We start from the raw sequence: 20,366 nt of genomic DNA on the forward strand, positions 1-20,366 counted from the left end.
CTGTATTGGAAGCTGAAGTGAGCCTGACTGGGAAGGAATGGCACAGACACCCCATCGTGACTGGCCCAGAGGCCCCGTGCATCCTTGGCATAGATTACCTGAGGAGTGGGTATTTCAAAGACCCAAAAGGACTTTGTTGGGCTTTTGGCATAGCTACTGTGGAGACAGAGGAAATTAGACAGTTGAACACCTTGCCTGGTCTCTCAGAGGACCCTTCTGCTGTGGGACTGCTGAAGGTTGAAGAACAATTGGTACCAATAGCCACAGCAACAGTGCACCGTCGGCAATACCGCACCGACCGAGACTCTGTGACCCCTATACATAAGATGATCCGTGACCTGGAGACCCAGGGGGTGGTCAGCAAGACTCGTTCATCCTTTAATAGCCCTATATGGCCAGTGCGTAAGTCCAGCGGAGAGTGGAGGTTGACGGTGGATTTCTGTGGACTCAATGAAGTCACACCACCCCTGAGTGCTGCTGTGCCGGACATGCTGGAGCTCCAGTACAAGCTGGAGTCCAAGGCAGCCAAGTGGTATGCCACCATTGACATTGCAAATGCCTTTTTCTCCATTCCTTTGGCAGCGGAGTGCAGACCACAATTTGCTTTCACTTGGAGAGGTGTGCAGTACACCTGGAATCGACTGCCTCAGGGGTGGAAACACAGTCCCAGCATTTGCCATGGACTGATCCAGACTGCACTGGAAAAGGGTGAGGCTCCAGAACATCTACAGTACATTGATGACATCATTGTTTGGGGGAGCACAGCAGGGGAAGTCTTCGAGAAACGAGAGAAGATAATCCAGGTTCTCCTAAGAGCTGGTTTTACCATTAAAGGGAGTAAGGTCAAGGGACCTGCTCAGGAAATTCGGTTCCTAGGAGTGAAGTGGTAAGATGGACGCCGCCTAATTCCAATGGAGGTGATTAACAAAATAGCAGCCATGTCCCCACCAACCAGCAAGAAGGAAACACAGGCTTTCCTAGGTGCTGTGGGCTTTTGGAGGATGCATATCCCCGAGTATAGTCAGATTGTAAACCCTCTCTACCTTGTGACACAGAAGAAAAATGATTTCCAGTGGGGCCCTGAACAACAACAAGCCTTTGAACAAATTAAACAGGAGATTGCCCATGCGGTAGCCCTTGGGCCAGTAAGGACAGGACAGGATATGAAGAACTTGCTCTACACTGCAACCGGGAAGAATGGCCTTTCCTGGAGTCTCTGGCAGAAGGTGCCTGGGGAGACCCGAGGACGACCGCTGGGATTCTGGAGTCGGGGATACAAAGGATCTGAAGCCAGCTATACACAAACTGAGAAAGAGATCCTGGCTGCTTATGAAGGAGCTTGAGCTGCCTCAGAAGTGATCGGCACCGAAGCGCAGCTCCTCCTGGCACCCCGACTACCAGTGCTGGGCTGGATGTTCAAGGCAAGAGTTCCTTCTACACATCACGCCACCGATGCCACATGGAGTAAGTGGATCGCTCTGATCACACAGCGAACCCGGACAGGGAATCCTAATCGCCCTGGGATTCTGGAAATTATCACCAATTGGCCCGAAGGTGAGAGTTTCGGACTATCCTCTGAAGAAGAAGAGGAGCAGGTGACACGGGCTGAGGAGGTCCCACCATATGACAAGCTACCAGCAGATGAAAGGCGATATGCTCTCTTCACGGATGGCTCCTGTCGCATTGTAGGAACAAACCGAAAATGGAAGGCAACTGTATGGAGTCCCACACGGCGAGTTGCAGAAGCGACCGAAGGACAAGGCGGGTCAAGTCAGTTTGCAGAGCTTAAAGCCATTCAGTTGGCTTTGGATATAGCTGAACGAGAGAAGTGGCCAAGACTCTATCTCTACACTGACTCATGGATGGTGGTCAATGCTCTGTGGGGATGGTTGGAGCGATGGAAAAAGGCCAACTGGCAGCGCCAAGGGAAACCCATCTGGGCGGCAGAGATGTGGCAGGACATCGCTGGCCAGGTAGAGAAGTTGAGTGTGAAAGTTGGTCACGTAGATGCTCATGTACGCAAGAAACAGGTTAATGAGGAGCATCGTAACAACGAGCAGGCGGACCGAGCTGCCAGGATTAAAGTCTCTCAGGTAGATCTGGATTGGCAGCACAAAGGAGAATTATTTCTGGTTCGATGGGCCCATGACGCCTCCGGTCACCAGGGGAGAGATGCAACATACAGATGGGCTCGTGACCGAGGGGTGGACTTAACCAAGGACATTGTCTCACAGGTCATCCATGACTGCGAGACGTGCTGCCATCAAGCAGGCCAAGCGGGTGAAGCCTCTATGGTATGGTGGACGGTGGTCGAAGTACAGGTATGGGGAATCCTGGTAAGTTGACTACATCACGCTCCCCAAAACCCGCCAAGGCAAGTGCTACGTACTGACCATGGTAGAAGGAAGTACTGGATGGCTGGAGACTTACCCTGTGCCTCATGCCACTGCCCGGAATACCATCCTGGGCCTTGAAAAACAAGTCCTGTGGCGACACGGCACCCCGGAGAGAATTGAGTCTGATAATGGCACCCATTTCAAGAATGGCCTTGTAGACACCTGGGCCAAAGAGCACAGCATTGAGTGGGTGTATCATATCCCCTACCATGCACCAGTGGCTGGAAAAGTTGAGCGTTGCAACGGACTGCTGAAAACCACCCTGAAGGCACTGTGTGGGGAGACTCTCAAACACTGGGAGCTGCAGTTAGCAAAGGTCACCTGGTTGGTCAACACCCGAGGCTCCATCAATCGAGCTGGCCCTGCCCAATTAGAACCTTTGCATACTGTAGATGGAGATAAAGTCCCCGTGGTGCATATGAGAGGAATGTTAGGGAAGACTGTTTGGATTAGTCCCACCTCAAGCAAAGGCAAACCCATCCGAGGGATTGTTTTTGCTCAAGGACCTGGTTCCACCTGGTGGGTAATGCAAAAAGATGGGGAGACCCGTTGTGTACCACAAGGGGACCTAATTTTGAGTGAGAATGGTCTGTAATGTTTCATTGTATATATATATATATAAGTGTATATAGTTTTAAGGAGACATAGTTTTTAAGGGGGTTAATTTGGGCATGACATGGATGGCATAGAATAAGGGGTGGATAATGTCTTAGTTAGAACAGCTGTGACCGATTCATCATTGGATGGGTGTAGCCCAAAACTGTGTATTCTATAGCCCTCCATGCCATTTCCCAGAAACTGTTGTCAGTAGAGGCCTGCGAGGTGCCCCCCCCCCAAGCTCCTGTCCTCATGCCCTTTTGTGGAATCCCCTGACTGAGCACCCTCACACCCTTTTATGGAATTCCCCACTCTGAGGGAAGGATTGAGCATCCTTTTATGGAATTCCCTGCTCTGGGGGAGGGGCTAAGCATTGCTACCTGAGCTGGAGAATATATAAACCTGGAGTTTCAGAACCTTACCACCACTCGTGGGATCCAGAGGAGGACTGCAGCTCACCGCTCTCAGCGAGACTGAGACCACTACCCTCAACTGAACTGCAATCACCACTTTGGCCGGACTGCAGCAGCAATCCCACCAGCAGGGTTTTTTTTCCCCTCTCCCTTTGCTTTGGACTCAGGGGGGGCCCAGGGAGCACCGTTTTGTTCGTGCCCTGGGGTGCCAGGTTGTACATTTGGGTTTTGTGGGTTGAGACCAATTGCTTGTCTGTGTAGTCGTGCTTATTGTATTATTTTATTAAATTGTTATTCTGACTTGCAATCTCTCTTTTGAGTTGAGTTCATTTCCCCTGCTGGTTAACTTTTAAACCAGCACACAATGTTAGTCACCTGAATGGTTATGTCATCTGATTCAGCCAGGATTACCCGATCGGGAGGGTGACAGCCAATGATTTCCTTTCTGTTCCAGTACCATAGATACAGTGTGGTGTGGGGAATTTCGGTTGGACCGAGCCCCTGAGGTGGAGCGAGAGGGTGGCTGAGAATGGAGGTCCTGGTCCTGACAACGTACTGATGCATCCTGAGAGAGAAGAGGAGCAGCAGGAGAGAGTTGTCCCGTGGGAACGGGGAACACTGTCTCATGAGAACGAGGACTTGTTTTGAACAGAGTGACTGAGAAAAATATATACATCAAAGGAAAACAGGGACAGGTACGCAGAAATGTTGTGAGAAAGTAGAACTGAGAAGGTCCAACTAAAATCCACCTATTGGCTGTAAGAATTGTAGTTTGTGTGTTTAAATTGACCTATCTGTGTAATATATGTGTACCAAAAGAGCTGTATTTAAGAGGCTGTAAATTGCAGCTCGTGGTTGCTGCTGCTTCCTTTTTCTTTCCAATAAACTTTCTTGCTGAATATTACATGTCGTAGTCCGTTCCAACAACGACAGTGTGGGACACTAACAGTCATTTTCTGTCCCATTTTAAGTTTCCTGGCTTCTTCTATATTTATGATCATTGTTGCTACTGCCCTCGGGCAGATGGGTCATCCTTCGCTTACTTCATTCAATTGCTTGGAGAAGTAGGCTACTGCTCTTTTGTATGGCCCTAGTTGTTGAGTCAGGACCCCTAGAGCCATTCTTTATCGTTCATGCGAGAACAACCAAAAGGGCTTCATTACATCAGGTAGTCCCAGCGCCGGAGTCCTTATGAGTTCTCGCCTCAGTTGTTTGAAGGTTCCACTTGCTTTGGGGGTCCGGACTCGGTTGCCCTTAGTTATTTTCAGCAGGTCATATAAAGGCTTTGCAATTAGTCCATACTAATATATCTATAAACAACACCAAGAGCCTAGAAAAGCTTGAAAGTTTCTCACCATCTGTGGTTTGGGTGTCTGGCAAATGGCTTCCTTTCCTGTTGTCCCCAGAGATCGTTTTCCTCCAGATACTTCGTAATCCAGGTACACAACTTGTTTCTGCACCAGCTGCGCTTTCCGTTGAGAGACTCAATACCCATTTAAGTCCAAAAAGTTTAAGAGGTTTATTGTTCATTGGACACATTCTTCTTGTTTTTCAGTAACAATCAATAGATCATTCACATATTATAAAAGTACACCCTCTCCCGGTGATGACTGCCATTGTTCCAATTCTTTAGCTAATTGATTCCCCAAAATTGTGGGAATATTTTGAACTCTTAAGGTAACACTGTCCGAATGAGCTGTTTTCCTTCCTGTGGTGGGATTTTCCCACTTGAAGGCAAATATCCTTTGACTTTCCCGTGTTAAGGGAAGGCAGAAAAAAAGGCATCTCTTAAGTCTAATACTGTGAACCAAATTAGATTTTCTTTTAATATTGTTAAGAGGGTATATAGGTTTGCAACAGCTGCATGTATATTTTAGCTATTTTATTTACTGCTCTTAAACCCTGAACCAATCTATATGTTCCATTTGGCTTCTTGACTGGTAAAATTGAGGTGTTGAAATCTGATTCACACTCTACAAAAAGCCCTAATTTCAAGAAGTTATCTATTATTGGTTTAATTCCTTTTCTATCTTCCAGCCTCAGTGTATATTGCTTCCTAATTACTGGGTTTGCTCCTGGTTGTAATTCTATTTGAATGGGAACTGCCCTTTTCGAATTTCCTGGTGTTTCAATAGCCCAAACTCCTGGGTATACCTGATCTAAAATTTGATTGACATTTGGATTCTCCTGGCTTGGCTCCATATAGTTCATTGTTAAACTCAGAGTTGCTATTAATTGTTCTTCCTTTACCTTAAATTCAATTTTACCTTGTTTGAATTCTATTACAGCTCCCAGATTTTCCAGTTCTGAACTTCTGGGGTTTCAAAAGAAAGCTTTTCTGATTGACCAGTGGCACCCACGACTTAAACATATTTATAGCAATTCTTAGCATGATAATACCTTTAACTATGTGCTCCTGGATGTTTCAAGGTAAGCAAGGTATATCAGGTATACAATAACTTTTCCGAAAACAAACAAGACAACCTTGTTTCCCTCAAAATAAACAATATTTGGCCAAATACAAACAAAACCAGACCAGACCAGACCAGAGGGGATATTCCCCTGGAAGAGCGTCCTCTCCCATATCCCCGCAAGTGACAGCATCCCACCTTCGACTTATGGGAATCCAGAACCAGAATAACCAGAACCAGAATAGACAAAACCAGAAACCAGATACAAATACCTTTTATCAATAGGCAGCAAGTCCTTGTCCACCTCCGCAGTAAGCCGATGAAGTAAAACTCACCCAGGGCGCGCCCAGGGGGTCCCGAGCTTCGACGGATTCTGCAGCTGGGTGGAGAGGGTGCTGCCGCGGTCATCAAATTGATTCCAAAAAACTTGGTCCAAGAAACTTCTCAGAGACTTTTTTTATCTTTAAGCAGCAAGGTATTTGTTTATTCAACGTTGGGAGTAAGCCAGCTCACGCTGGACAAACTTGCTCAACTTGAAAGTGCAAAACTAAGCCATTTTATACACTTTAGATACATGGTTACATCATTTAACATACATATTAATAAGTAGGCTAGTCTCTGGGTGGAGTCTTTCCAGACATGCGCAGTCTTCTACTGTGGGGGTCGTCTCCTCAAGCCTTCATCCCTCTGGTGGTCGCCATGGACATCTTCCTCAATTTGACTTCTTCAGTTAGGTGACCTGAATTCTTCAAACTTGCAAAATCCTGGCTCTGGACCTTCTAGATCTTATTCAAATGTCTAGTTTACCTAATTTATTACTGTGTGTCTACTACTCCTTTCTATAATAAGGTCTTTGGTCCAGTGAGCAGAACAGAACATGATATTAACCAGTGCTTGTAGGGGGCGTGTCTAAAGGCACAGGGGATGTGCCAAGGTAACAGAGCCCAAGAGAGCATGCCCCGACATAGGTAACCTGGTTGGTTAGAGAAGTCACATGGTGTTAAGGAATAAAACCGCGCGGAGTTTGAAATAAAGTCTCTTTGTCCACGCCACCGCACGAGGAGCATCTTATTCCTTGTCATACAAGGGCCGCGCTGCTACAAGTACTCTTAAAATGTTCTTCCAGCAAAACGGGTATTGGGGTTTCTTAGCAGGCCAAGATATCTCAGTTAACTCTTTTAGGCCTGGCTCCTGTTTCAGGGTCAGTCTGTTCTCCCAGGTAACAAGTGATAGGACAAGAGGAAATGACCTCCAGTTGCACCAGGGTATATTTAGGTGGACGTTAGGAAAAATTTGTTCACTGAAAGGGTTGTCAAGCATTAGAAGAGGCTGCCCAGGGAAGTGGTTGAGTCACCATCCCTGGAGGTATTTAAAAGATGGGTAAATGAGACATGTGGGGACATGGTTTAGTGTTTGTGAGGACAGAATGCCCTTTTATTCCGAAGATTTTGTTACAAGGAGACAGAGTTTTCGCTTAGAAGGCTTTCTGCCTAAAAGGTAACTCTTTCTCAAAGGCAATTTCAATGCTTTCTCCTCCCACGTATAGCAAGAGAAGTTCTCAGCCTCTTTCTCCAATATGTGAAAGGAGAGAGATAACGTGTTTTGGCCCAGGGATAGTTTGGGGGGACAGCGATGATAAAGCCTGGGAGCGAACAATAGGTTTGCCTTTTTCTCCCTGGGGCCCAGTGTTTCAATAGCACTGTGAGGTATTTGTAAGTTTCTCATGTTCTGGCCTTCTAAATAAACTTTTGAATTCTTTCCTGCCTTGGCATTTCTGGGGATACCTACGTATCTTACTTTACAGTGGTGGACTTGGCAGTGTTAGGTTAACAGTTGGACTCAGTGATTTTAAGGGTCTTTTCCAAAATAAACAATTCTACAAAAGTCACCACCAATGTTTTGGTCTTGTTTAACCTCTTTCTTTACATGCTTAAAATATATTTCATTATTGCTCTTAATCAGAAAGATTTAAGTATTGATGCTAAAGAGAAAATGTTTCAGGAAAGTGTGCCCCCCAAGTATTTATGAGAGTATGTTCCTGTAATTTGCATATTAAAGTATCTTACATATTGTTTTTATTTCTTTAGTCTTGCCAACCTGTAAAAAAACAAACAAAAAAACCCCCCACAAAACAAAACCCAACCTAAACCTAACATACATTCTTTCTCGTTACTTTAAATGTCTTTTACTTAACACAGAGAATAAATTATAAAGGTAAATCAGTAATAGTATTACAAAAAGTCTTACATATTCTCTAATAATGTTCAAAAGTTATTGCTGTGTTTTTGAAATGTAGAAGCTAAGTAGTTTGTACTTTTGCATTTACAAATTAAGTGGAATAACTTTTCCAGCTCTATTAAACTCTTTTTAATCAGGGGAAAAAAGACACAAACTCATCAGAGTTTAGATATCTATAGATGTGCACACATAGACCTGCAATGAAGCTTGAACAGTATTTCTACAGAAACTTGTGCTCCTGTTGGAGCATTACCTGTATACAGTAGCAAAATTGATGGCCTTACTGCTTAGAAACCTTCAAGACAGCATAGTATTTTTTTCCTATACAAGAACCCTGATCATGGTATGTCTCTAGCTGTTAGGAGAATGTAGCTTTTTCTGCAGTTCCCAGTGTCCAAAATTGTGGGTTTTTTTATCCCTCCCCTCCTTGTTTTTCATGTCTTTCTGCTACTACTTGTAGTATCTTGTATCTTGCTTGATGGTTGATTTATCAGCTGCCCCAAGCAATGCTTTCAACATCAAAGCTTCTGTCTGGCTCCACCCAGTAAGTCAAGCTGTCTGATGTCTGGAAAGCCCATCACTTTGGTGTTCTTTTAGCTGCAGTCACACTCTAAACTGTTTCCTAACACTGCCCTCTCTTACATAGCCATGAATCCTGTTTCTAACTGCATATCTGACCTTGTTCTAGTTCTGTCTGGTACTTGTACTGGGCCTAATTTCATTACCCATACTGTCTGATTTCCTGGCCCTCAGTATTGTCCTATGAACTTGTCTGTCTCTTCACTACTATAAATTCCTGCATATGCCTTTTCTTTGCAACTCATACTTAATTCAGATTTTTTTATGTGATCTACCTTAACTTTGAGTGTCATGTTACTTCCCATCATCTATTGTAACATCCTGGGGTTTTTTTAACCTGTTCTTATTTGCAGGCAATGTAATAAATGCTTGTTTTTAAACCAGACATTACAGGCGTGAACTCAGTATGTGAACCTGCTTGTGTATGCATAAAATTGTAAAAACTATATTGTTTGTGCTTGCAAGTTGTACATGCAGAAGATGAACTGATACTTGTAAAAAGGAACCTGACTAGTTGCCTATTTAGAAATATGTAGTATATTTATCATAGAATCATAGAATATGCTGAGTTGGAAGGGACCCATAAGGATCATCAAGTCCAACTCCTGGCCCTGCGCAGGACACCCCAAGAATCACACCATGTGCCTGAGAGCGTTGTTCAAATGCTTCTTAAACTCAGGTTTGGTGCTGTGAGCACTTCTCTGGGGAGCCTATTCCAGTGCCCAACCAACCTAAACCTCCCCTGACTCAGCTTCATGCTGTTTCCTCAAGTCCTGTCACTGGTCATGAGAGTAAAGAGATTGGTATCTGCCCCTCTACTTCCCCTCATAAGGATGTTGAAGACTGCAATGAGGTCTCCCAGTCTCCTCCAGGCTGAACAAGATAAGTGACATCAGCTGCTCCTCATAAGGCTTCCCCTCCAGACCCTTCACCATCCTCATTGCCCTCCTTTGGACGCTCTCTAATAGCTTAATGTCTTTTTTATATTGTGGTGCCCAAAACTGCCCACAGTACTCAAGGTGAGGCTGCACCAGCACAGAGTAGAGAGGGACAATCACCTCCTTTAACCAGTTGGCAATGCTTTACCTGATGCACCCCAGGACACTGTTGGCCCTGCTGGCTGCCAGGGCACTGCTGACTCATATTCAACTTTTTGTCAACCGGGATCCCCAGGTCCCTTTCCGCAGCTCTGCTCTCCAGTTTCTCATTCCATAGTCAATACACACAACCAGGATTGCCCTGTCCCAGGTATAGAATCCGGCATTTTCCCTTGTTAAACTTCATACGATTGGTGATTGCCCATCTCTCTAATTTGTCAAAGTCTCTCTGCAGGGCCTCTCTCTCCTTGAGGGAGTCAACAGCTTCTCCCAGTTTAGTGTCATTGGCAAACTTACTTAATATACCTTTGAGTCCTGTGTCCAAGCAATTAATGAAGATGTTGAAGAGAACTGGACCAAGGATGGAGCCCTGCAGAACCCCACTAGTGACTGGACGCCAGCCTGATGTTACCCCATTCACTATTACCCTCTGTGCTCAACCCGCGAGCCAGTTGCTTACCCATCACATAACACAGTTATCCAGCTGTGTGCTGAACATTTGTCCAGGATACTGTGAGAGGCAGTATTAAAAGCTTTGCTGAAGTCCAAAAAGATTACATCTACTGACTTTCCTAGATTTGAGTTAGTTATTATCCATGTACACAAATAAATCCCCCCCCACCGGAACCGCATGCTTGGCCTGTAGGGGCCCCCCCCGCCGAAACCACACGGTCCCAGGGCCGCCCCCCGACTCCACGTGGGGCCGCCCCTCGGTGGGGGAAAGGAGGGGGGAGCTTTGCCAGTGTGGTTTGCGCCCTCGTGGGAGAGGAGAGGCGGAGCTTCGGAGCACACAGAGGTTTGCCGGTCCAGTTTGGGGGAGGGGAAGGGTGTCAGGCGGGCCGTGGGTATTCTTGGACTGGTGGGAGGGCAGGCGGGGCAGCCCTGTATTAAGTGTCACAGGTGACCAGTGCGTGAGAAGATCTGTGGTAACATGGTGAGGGGAGGATAAGGTCAGGGTGGATAGTGGGTTCTTCTGAGGGTTGGAGGTCTCGGTCAGGTTGGGACCTTGAGAGGTACCTGAGCCCCAGGTGGGTACGGGGGATGGAACGGTTTGTATTTGGTTCACCTGTGTCTACTGCCCAGGTTTGGTATGTTCTGGATATATTTGTTGTGTCCTGAAAGAGTGGTCAGGACAAAGGGGTGTTCCTGGGTATTTCCCTGGGATAGAATACAGATGGGTGGCAGAAAACGTAGGAAGTGTAAGGCTTGCCCTAATCGTTTTGAGTGGCTAAGAAGCCAGTGTACCCCTACGTGGTTGCGAGCTATGCTGGCAATGGTACATGCCTTCGGTAGGGTCGCCCATGCCAGACAGGTCAAAATTGTAGGGTCAGATAGAATATATCCATGGACAGGATGAGCTCGCTAGCCTTCTGGCAGTCATCCTAGGAGAAGGACAACTCTTATTCCAAACCCAGGCAGATGGAGCTTATTTAGCCCCATAAAGCCATCCATCTAAGAGAAGGACACTCTAATTAAACCTACACCCTTAGGTGTCCAAGCTCACTTGGCCCTGGCAGATGAAACTTAGGATTAAAGGGTGGGTCCAGTTCTGCACATACTGCATCTCACCTAAAAAATCCACAGCGCAGGCTCAAAGGCCTTACCCATATTTGCAAAGCCCTGTAGTGTCGGGTGAGGGTCGAAACAGCAGGTGAAAGGCGCACTGGAAGCCGCAGACCCAACCCTGCATGCAGGCAGTTGAGGACATTGATCGTTAGAGACTGACCAGAGATGACAGTCTCTTGGGGCAGCACCCTGAATGACCAAGTAGCCTGTTTCAAGGAGAACACTGCTTGCTCCACTCAGAGAGGGGCCTAGAAAAGGTGACCTAACCAAAGCTCATCTCCCCCTTCACCCGGTTGGTTAACTGCGGCCAACGGGCACCTTCTTCTAATGCGATCACACAAAGATCAAAAGACAAAGGCATACACCTGCCTCCAAAGGTGTACCCAAATTAACTCTCACATGCTGGAACATCAGAACCATGCTTGATACTGTGGATAGCGGATGTCCTGAGCGTCACTCTGCCCTAATTGCCCACGAACTATCATGTCTCAACATTGACATTGCTGCTCTCAGTGAAGTTCGTCTCCAAGAGGAAGGCAGCCTTAGAGAACATGGTGCTGGTTACACACTCTTTTGGTCAGGTAAACCCAGAACCGAAAGGCATCTCTCAGGAGTTAGATTCATGATTAAAAACTCTATTGTTCCTACACTTGAAAATCTGCCGACAGGTCATTCTGATCGCATTATCTCCCTACGCCTTCCACTACACAACAAGCAACACGTTGTCCTCTTTAGTATATATGCCCCAACTCTCCAAGTTGACCCTGCTGAAAAAGATAAATTTTACACCGACCTGCGCTGCCTTACCCAAAAGGTTCCTGCAGATGATAAGATCATTATCCTTGGTGATTTCAACGCCAGAGCAGGAAAGAACTTTGAAGCCTGGAAAGAAGTACTAGGCAAGCATGGTGTTGGAAACTGTAATGATAATGGTCGCCTTCTTCTAGAATTCTGTGCGGAGAAACAGCTCACCATCACTAATACTATCTTTCAGCAGAAAAATAGTCTGAAGACAACCTGGATGCATCCTAGATCTGAGCATTGGCACCACATCGATTGTCTTGGTGTGACGGAGAGATGTCCACGATGTCTACCATACTCGCATGATGCCTAGTGCAGAATGCCAAACAGACTATCGACTTGCGCGCTGTAAACTTAACTTCAATCTTAAATTCAAACCTAAAAGGGGCAGTATCCGAAGGAGGATACTCCAAGTTAACAATCTCCAATCAACCACAGTGACAGACAGATTCCAGGCAAATCTTCAAACTAGGCTCGAAGACCATTCCATAGATTCTATAGATGCGTCTCCTGAAACACTTTGGCACCTTACTAAAAACAGCATCCTGCAGTCCTCTGAAGAGTTCTTAGGGTTCTCCTTCAAGAAGAACAAGGACTGGTTTGATGAAAACAATCAAGAGATCCAGGAATTGTTGAGGTAGAAGAGAACTGCTCACCAAGCACGCCTTGCACTGCCATCCTGTCACGTAAGAAGTCTTTCGTCTTGTATGCAGCCAGCTCCAACAGAAACTCCATGACATCCAGAACAAGTGGTGGATCAATCTAGCTGAAAAAACTCAATTATGCACAGATACGGGTGATCACAGAGGCCCTGAAAACAGCATACGGGCCTACATACCAGGTCCAAAGCCCTCTACTCAGCGCAGATGGTCAAATGCTTCTGACAGATAAAACCTCCATTCTGAATCGATGGTCTGAACGCTTTCAGACTCTTTTCAGTACTAGTTGTGTAGTCCAAGATTCAGCAATTCAGTCCATCACACAACAACCGGTGAAGTATGAATTGGATATTGCCCCCACTTTGGGAGAAACCCTGAAGGCCATACAGCAGGTGAAAAATGGCAAGGCAGCTGGGGTTGATGGAATTCCACCGGAAGTCTGGAAACATGGGAGCCATTCACTCCATGCTAAATTTCACGAGTTTGTGGTGTACTGTTGGGAACTAGGCGAACTACCATCAGACCTTTGCGATGCAGTCATCATCACCCTGTATAAGAAGAAAGGAGTTAAATCAGACTGCTCAAATTACTGTGGTATTAATCTGCTCTCCATTGCTGGCAAAATCCTGGCAAGAATACTTTTGAACAGACTAATACCCGCTATAGTAGAAGGAATTCTACCTGAAAATCAGTGTGGTTTCAGAGCCAACAGGAGTACCACAGACACGGTATTTGTTCTCAGACAACTGCAAGAGAAGTGTAGGGAACAGAACAAAGGTCTCTATATAACCTTTGTCGACCTCACCAAGGTTTTCGATACTGTGAGCAGAAAAGGTCTATGGCAGATTTTGGAACATTTAGGATGTCCCCCCAAGTTCCTTAAAATGATCATCTCACTCCATGAGGATCAGCATGGCCAAGTCAGATATGGTGATGCACTTTCTGAGCCCTTTCTAATAACCAGTGGTGTGAAACAAGGTTGCGTTCTTGCACCAGCCCTATTCACAATCTTTTTCAGCATGATACTCCAAAGGGCCATGGCAGACCTCAATGATCAGGACGGTATTTACATTCGATATCGTACTGATGGAAGCCTTTTCAACCTAAGGCGACTGAAGGCCCGTACTAAGACCTTAAACCATCTTGTCCGGGAGCTGCTTTATGCTGATGATGCCGCCCTTGTTGCCCACACAAAAGCAGCTCTGCAGCGTTTAACATCCTGCTTTGCAGACGCTGTTGAGCTCTTTGGGCTGGAAGTCAGCTTAAAGAAGACAGAAGTTCTCTATCAACCTGCACCTGAGGAAGTCTTCCATCATCCCCATATCACCATTGGCGAATCAGAGCTCAAATCAGTCCAGTAGTTTAATTACCTAGGTAGCCTCATCTCCTCGGATGATAAGATTGACGGAGAGATAGACAACAGGTTATCAAAGGCATATAGTGCCTTTGGAAAACTTTATAAAAGAGTTTGGTGAAATAAACACTTGAAGAAAAGTACAAAGATCAGTGTTTACAAAGCCATAGTGCTGTCTACTCTTTTATATGGATATGAATCATGGGTCATCTACTGCCACCACCCACGACTCCTAGAACGCTTCCATCAACGCTGTCTCCATACAATCCTAAACATCCACTGGTCAGATTATGTGACCAATACATCTGTTCTAGAACAAGCAGCAATCACAAGTATCAAGGCCATTTTGCTGAGAACACAGCTGCATTGGGCAGGGCATGTCTCAAGGAAGAAGGACCAGCGCCTCCCTAAGATCTTGCTTTATGGTGAACTTACCACCGGCTACCGCAAGAGAGTAACCCCGAAGAGAAGATACAAGGACTCCCTGAAACAACATTTCAGCCTGATGCCGTGGGAGATGGTGCTAAAAAAGTCTCCGGAGCAGTTAATTAGGGGTGAGATAAGGAAAGGGTTTATTATGCCAAGGCAAAAATGTTACGACGTGCGCGCCCGCTGTGCTCGAGATGTTACATTTTATAATACCATCTATCCAGTCCCAAATGTGTCCACCCTGTGGCCTTTACTCTGGGACCGCCCCAGGTCCACCCCCTGAGAAATGGGTCTGGGGGTTTTTACTTCGTCATCTTCGCCTTCTTCAGAGCACAAAGGGTACATAGTCACCTAATTCTTGACCGTGTTCTATGGTTTAGGTCAAGATATAAGCATTCTCCAAACAATCTAGGCCTTGCCTTGACAAAAGACTAAACATTTCTACTGGATTCGGGGGTAGGAGTGATACGGGGTACATAGAATGGGATAAGAGGTTTAAGGAATGTGTAAACTCTTTGTACTACAGGGAAAGGGAGTGGGGGATGCTGCTTTTAAAATCTACTTCCACTACTTGTAAAACTTACAAGGCTTACAAATATTAGAAAAATAAAAAACCATTAGGGCCTTAAGACATCAAGCCTTGGCCATATTGATCAACATAACTGGTCTACTCTGGCCTCCAATTGGGAGGTCTGGAGACACACTATCTTTAACGCTGCTGGTGCTTTTGAGAAAGCACGCAGGATCACTCTTGAGGAGAAAAGACAACGCACGTGTCTTGCAGAATATACCACCTAAGTAGTCCTTCTGCTGTGCCTTTTGCAACCGGACGTGTCTATCTCGTATTGGCCTCTTTAGCCATCAGCACGTTTGTGACAAATGTGGGTAGAGCCCTCCCCAAATCTTTGTTCCCAAAGCCTAGCCATGATGATGATACAAATAAATGTAGTTCTACAAGTTTTATGAATTCTTTGACAAATCGATATTTCTTTCCACTTTTTTACTAGTATTGTAGAATAAACTTTTCAAGCAGCTGTTACTTATATATATTCTTTTGACAGTTAAAAGTATTAGATTTGAGTTTGTCTTGGTTTTGTTTCCATTTTATGGTTTTATTCTAAGTTTAATTATCTTGTTTAAATTAGTTTGTCAGAGATTATTAATGCTGTTTTCTAAATGTGACATTATACAATGTAAATTGACATTTGAAATTTTCATTTTATAGATAATACTTTATGTCTCTACAGGAGATCTGTATTGCAGAGCATAATGAAAAAATCCAGCAACATCACCAGAGCGAGGAGAAATACAAAATGCACCATACTGTTCAGCAAGTAAGTTTGAGTTTTCTGCTTTTTAGTTTAGCCTTTAGTTATTAGCTTTCATTCCTCATTATATATTAATTAGTAGAGCATTCGGAGTGGTAGCTGTTTTAAAAAGATTCTTGACCTTTGGACCATGGATTTCTGTATCATATTATGATGGTAAGGGGGAATATATAACTGTGTTAGGATGACATTAAACCCAAGCAAATAAAACAGTTCATTAATATTAGATTTATAGTCTAAGTGATTACTGCTAGGGTTAGGCTTCATACAGTTTGTTATTATGTGCACATAGATAAATCCAGACATCTCTGAGTACAGTTTCAGATATGCTGAAATGAGTAAAGAAACCATATACATTTATTCTTGAATCTTAATAAACTTTCTCATTATTTTTCTTTTCTCTACAAAAGACATCACTTGCATTGTGTTGTATGATGTAGTTCCAGCTGTATGCTCCACAATTCTCTGCACAGTTTCATTGCAGAGAATAGGCTAGCTAGTCTGACTGTTGCGTTAAACTTTATCTATTGATAGTTAGACTTTATCTTAAAGAATATTTAAATACTGGGCTACGTCTTGGGAGTTGATATAGTATAGCATTTAATAAAGATTGCTGACAAAGGATGCATTGAAAAACAAGTCTTTTTAATTCAGGCTTCAATTAGATTAGCAAAAATTATTCTATTGCTTCCTCATACATTTTTAACATTGATACATTTGTCCAGGAAGTCAGCTGCATAATTTATTTGATGAAAAAGCTACTTGTGAAAGACTGCATGTATTGGTGTACTTTTTCAGGAAGTTAGAAAAATAGGGTTTTTTTCAGTTCTTAAATAAGACAGAGGAATTTGCTATGTGGATTTCAGTCCATTTATCACTCTCTTAAAAATAAGATGAGAAAACTAAAGGACTTTTTTTTTTCTGAAACACTACAGGACTTTTTCATGATTTAGTTCATGAAGTTGCTCACTCGCACTTTATAAAGAACCTTATGCTAATTTTTTAGTGGGTTTTTCTGTTAATAATTTGACTGGAAAATTCTGCTATTATTGTAAAATACGTTTTCAGCCAGTGGTTTTCATGAAGAATTTTGCAAAGATAACCTCAAAAGTGTCCAAATCTGAAACCAAATAAGAATAGTAACTTCACTATTCTTATTTAAAAACAACCCCCCACACCAACCCCGAAACCAAAACACCCCACTCCCCCCCAACAACAACAACCACCAAACCCAAAACAAACAAAAAAACCCTCCAGTTTGAGACTGCTTCAGGAAAAGTTTGACCTGATTATATATTGTCTTAGTTTAACAAGACACAAATGTTTGCTAAGGAGGGCGGGTTAGGAAAAAAAAGAAACAAAACTCTTCCCTCTAAGTCATTATAACTTTGAAATTAAGAGGCTTCAAGTGAAAAGGTGTGAAAAAGGAAATTAACAGCTCTTTATTAACATATATATATGTAGAGGGCTGGCTAGCAAGACAAGGACATATGGATATAGCTAAAACTATGGATGAGCTGTTAGAGTATAGAACACGGTCTGTCTAGGCCTGTGAGAAGATCTGAGATAGCAAGGCCATGGCAAGGCTACAGTGTTTTTGTGCCTGCTAGTTGGCTGGTAAACAGGACGTTGTGATTAGCAAAACAAAAGCAACTAAGAGCCACCTGTGTCAACAAAAGAAGGGAGTAAAAGTGAAATCAACATTTAAGCAAGAACCAATAATGAGCTTAGCTTTTGCAATATGTATGAGTTAATTATAAAGCGTATATTAAACTGTTAGTAGTGATCAATAAACGAAGTTTGTTGATTCTCATATTGAGCGTCCCTCTCTTCGAACAAGGGACGATAAGGAGTATCCTGCTGGGTTACCCGCCGTCCCCGAAGTCTGAACAGGGGCTAAGTTAAATCTGCAGCCCCGGGGCTAAGTTGAATCTGCAGCCCCAGGGACTAAGTTAAATCTGCAGTCCCAGGGACTAAGTTGAATCTGCAGTCCCCGAAACCTGAACGAGAGCTAAGTTAAATCTGCACTCCCCGAAGCCACGGTCCGACGCAGTAGCTGGTTGGTCTTGCAGCAGCACAAGAGGCAAAAGAGCTGGACTCCGTGCCCCGAGTGACCTCATAGGAGGGTCTCAGCCAACGACACCGCCGACGTCTTGTAAAGGGCTGCAACAGCGCGCTGAAGATTTATAGGTATGGAAAGACAAGTGGTGCTTTTATTACTCCAGCGCTTTTTATAAAAGTGGGGACTTAAGGGTATAGATTTGAAAAAAGAATTATCAGGATTGTTTGCGGCGGGGGTTGCTAAAGGTTGTTTTGTGGACCCTAATACAGTTTTTGATGAAGGGGACAACTCTTAGCAAAAGAGGGATCTAATGTCGCATCTATATGGAAGTCTATCCTGCTTAAAAAAGAGAAAAATTAGACGAACTGGCTTTGCGACAGATGCTGCTTTTGTGTAAGGGCCAGGGATTTGAAGCGAACACTGTAACTGCCTTTACTATCTCTACTTGGAAAGAACCTAATGATAAGCTCTTTACTGCTGACTCTAAGGGAGAAAAAGTTGCTGCTTCCCTCCTTACAACTTGGCAATTGTTATCTGGAACAGTAAAAGGCATTAAAGCACAGTTTGAGGACATTAGAATGCTACTAGATACCATCATACAGAGAAATCGTGCAAAAAGGGAGTCAAGCGGAGTTGAAGGGAGCCGGAGCGGGACCAGAGATCACGGAGCGGGGCCGGGGACAACCGAGTGGTCCCGGCAAAATGAACGCGGTGCTAGCGTCTCGGCAATGCATATCCAGGACGATCAGGGACGACGACTGCGGCGTGAAAGTACTGCTGATGGACCGGGGATGAACTTTACGAACACTATGACTGAGTTCCACCTTAAGACATTTCCAGCTTTTCATCTGAACTGTGCTGCGGGACTGCGCCGCTCATTTGTGGCTGTGTTCACGGCGCTGGGTGCTTGCGCCGCCGTGCTGAGTGAACCCGGGGCGGTGCCGGGCGGCGGGGCATTGGCGGTGGTCGCGGCGCCGTGCGCGGCCCCGGCTCGGAGCGGTGCGCCCACGCGCGTGCATGCCGGCGGCCCCGGGTGCGGCGAGCAGCGGGGGGGCTCTGTTTCCCCCGCACTGCTGACAGCCATGGTCCCAAGAGGTGTAGGTTCCCCTCCCCTTCTTTACAGCGAATGTTTTTTCCCTGGTGCCACTCCTCTTCTTAGAGTGGCGAGTTAATGACGGTAGCAAAGGCTTCGGGAGGTGCAGTAGGGGGAGGGGGGGAAGCTGTTTCTCTTTTTTCCTCATTACACCAATCACCCCCTCTCTGAAACGTGCCTGTTTGCAGCTGTTTTCTCCCTCTCCTATGTTTTTGTCTTTTCTTAAGCAGACCCTGTGATTAAGTGGAGTTCCTTCTGCTGATTTTCTCTGGGTGAGCCCGGCGCCTCCTCCTCCTCCTTCGTCCTTCGGCAATGAGGGGCGTGGGGGGGGCAAAGACGGTAAAGCACGGTAAAGCACGGTAAAAAGGGAAAAGGGAAAAACAACTTAAAATTAACAATACCCCAACTTACAAATCAAATAAGATTGCACTGTTTTTACAGCAATAGGTGTTACACATGCAGCGTGCTCATGGCATTCTCAAACGTTTTCTTCAAAAACAGAAAGGGAGATTGACGAAAAATCCCTTGAAGTAAGATTAGAAATAACGCAACATCCGTGCTTAGCTTTTTATATATTGCAGACAGTTGTTAGGAATTTCCTATAGTTTGCCATTTTGCTTCTCTTACATGAAATTTGGCTGTTGCCCCCAGGGGCAGGGTGCGAGTAGAAGGTTTGCAGACGGAACGATGAGACAAAAGGGGTTATAGTTCTGCCCCCTGCAGAAGTAGTTTTATTGCCTTTATGACAGAATATCATTGCTCTATAAGAAGGGTTGAAAATTTCCAAGATAATATCCTGTTCTTTCTTGCCGCATTTGTCTTTTACATAGAGAGTTATGCAGGATTTGCAGATTGCTGTTAGCGGCTATGCCATAAATTTCCTTTGAATTATGAAACTGATAAGAAGCGCACAGTCAATGACTACTTGAAAATGTGTATGTGAATGATGGATGACTGAGGTGGCCACCTAAGAGTGTATGGAAAAAGATTGTGTGAAAGAGAAAAGCTACATGAATGTGTAACTGTGTAAACTGAAAAATACTTTCCGTCGGTGTCGAGATTTTAACAAGGTGTTAAGACTGAAGTTAAATAAGAGATTCTTACAAAAATTTGGTATTCTATTACAGCCTTGTATGAAATTTATGCAAGTTAAGTCTCAGGTGGAGTTTTTCCACTGCTGTCGTTCCTTAGCTGTGTGAGCTGCGCAGGAGACCACTAGTTTTAGAGCGAGTAAAAACCATAAGCCAGCAAACATTAGTGCAGACTGCAAGGTTAGCAGAGCCCGGAGCAAGGTGCACCACTATGCATCCAGGTGCCCGGGAACCATTCTTACAATTCGTGGA

The sequence above is a fragment of the Corapipo altera genome, unplaced genomic scaffold (genome assembly GCF_003945725.1).
Source record: "Corapipo altera isolate COAL_440 unplaced genomic scaffold, ASM394572v1 61242, whole genome shotgun sequence".
NCBI classification, from domain to species: Eukaryota; Metazoa; Chordata; class Aves; order Passeriformes; family Pipridae; genus Corapipo; species Corapipo altera.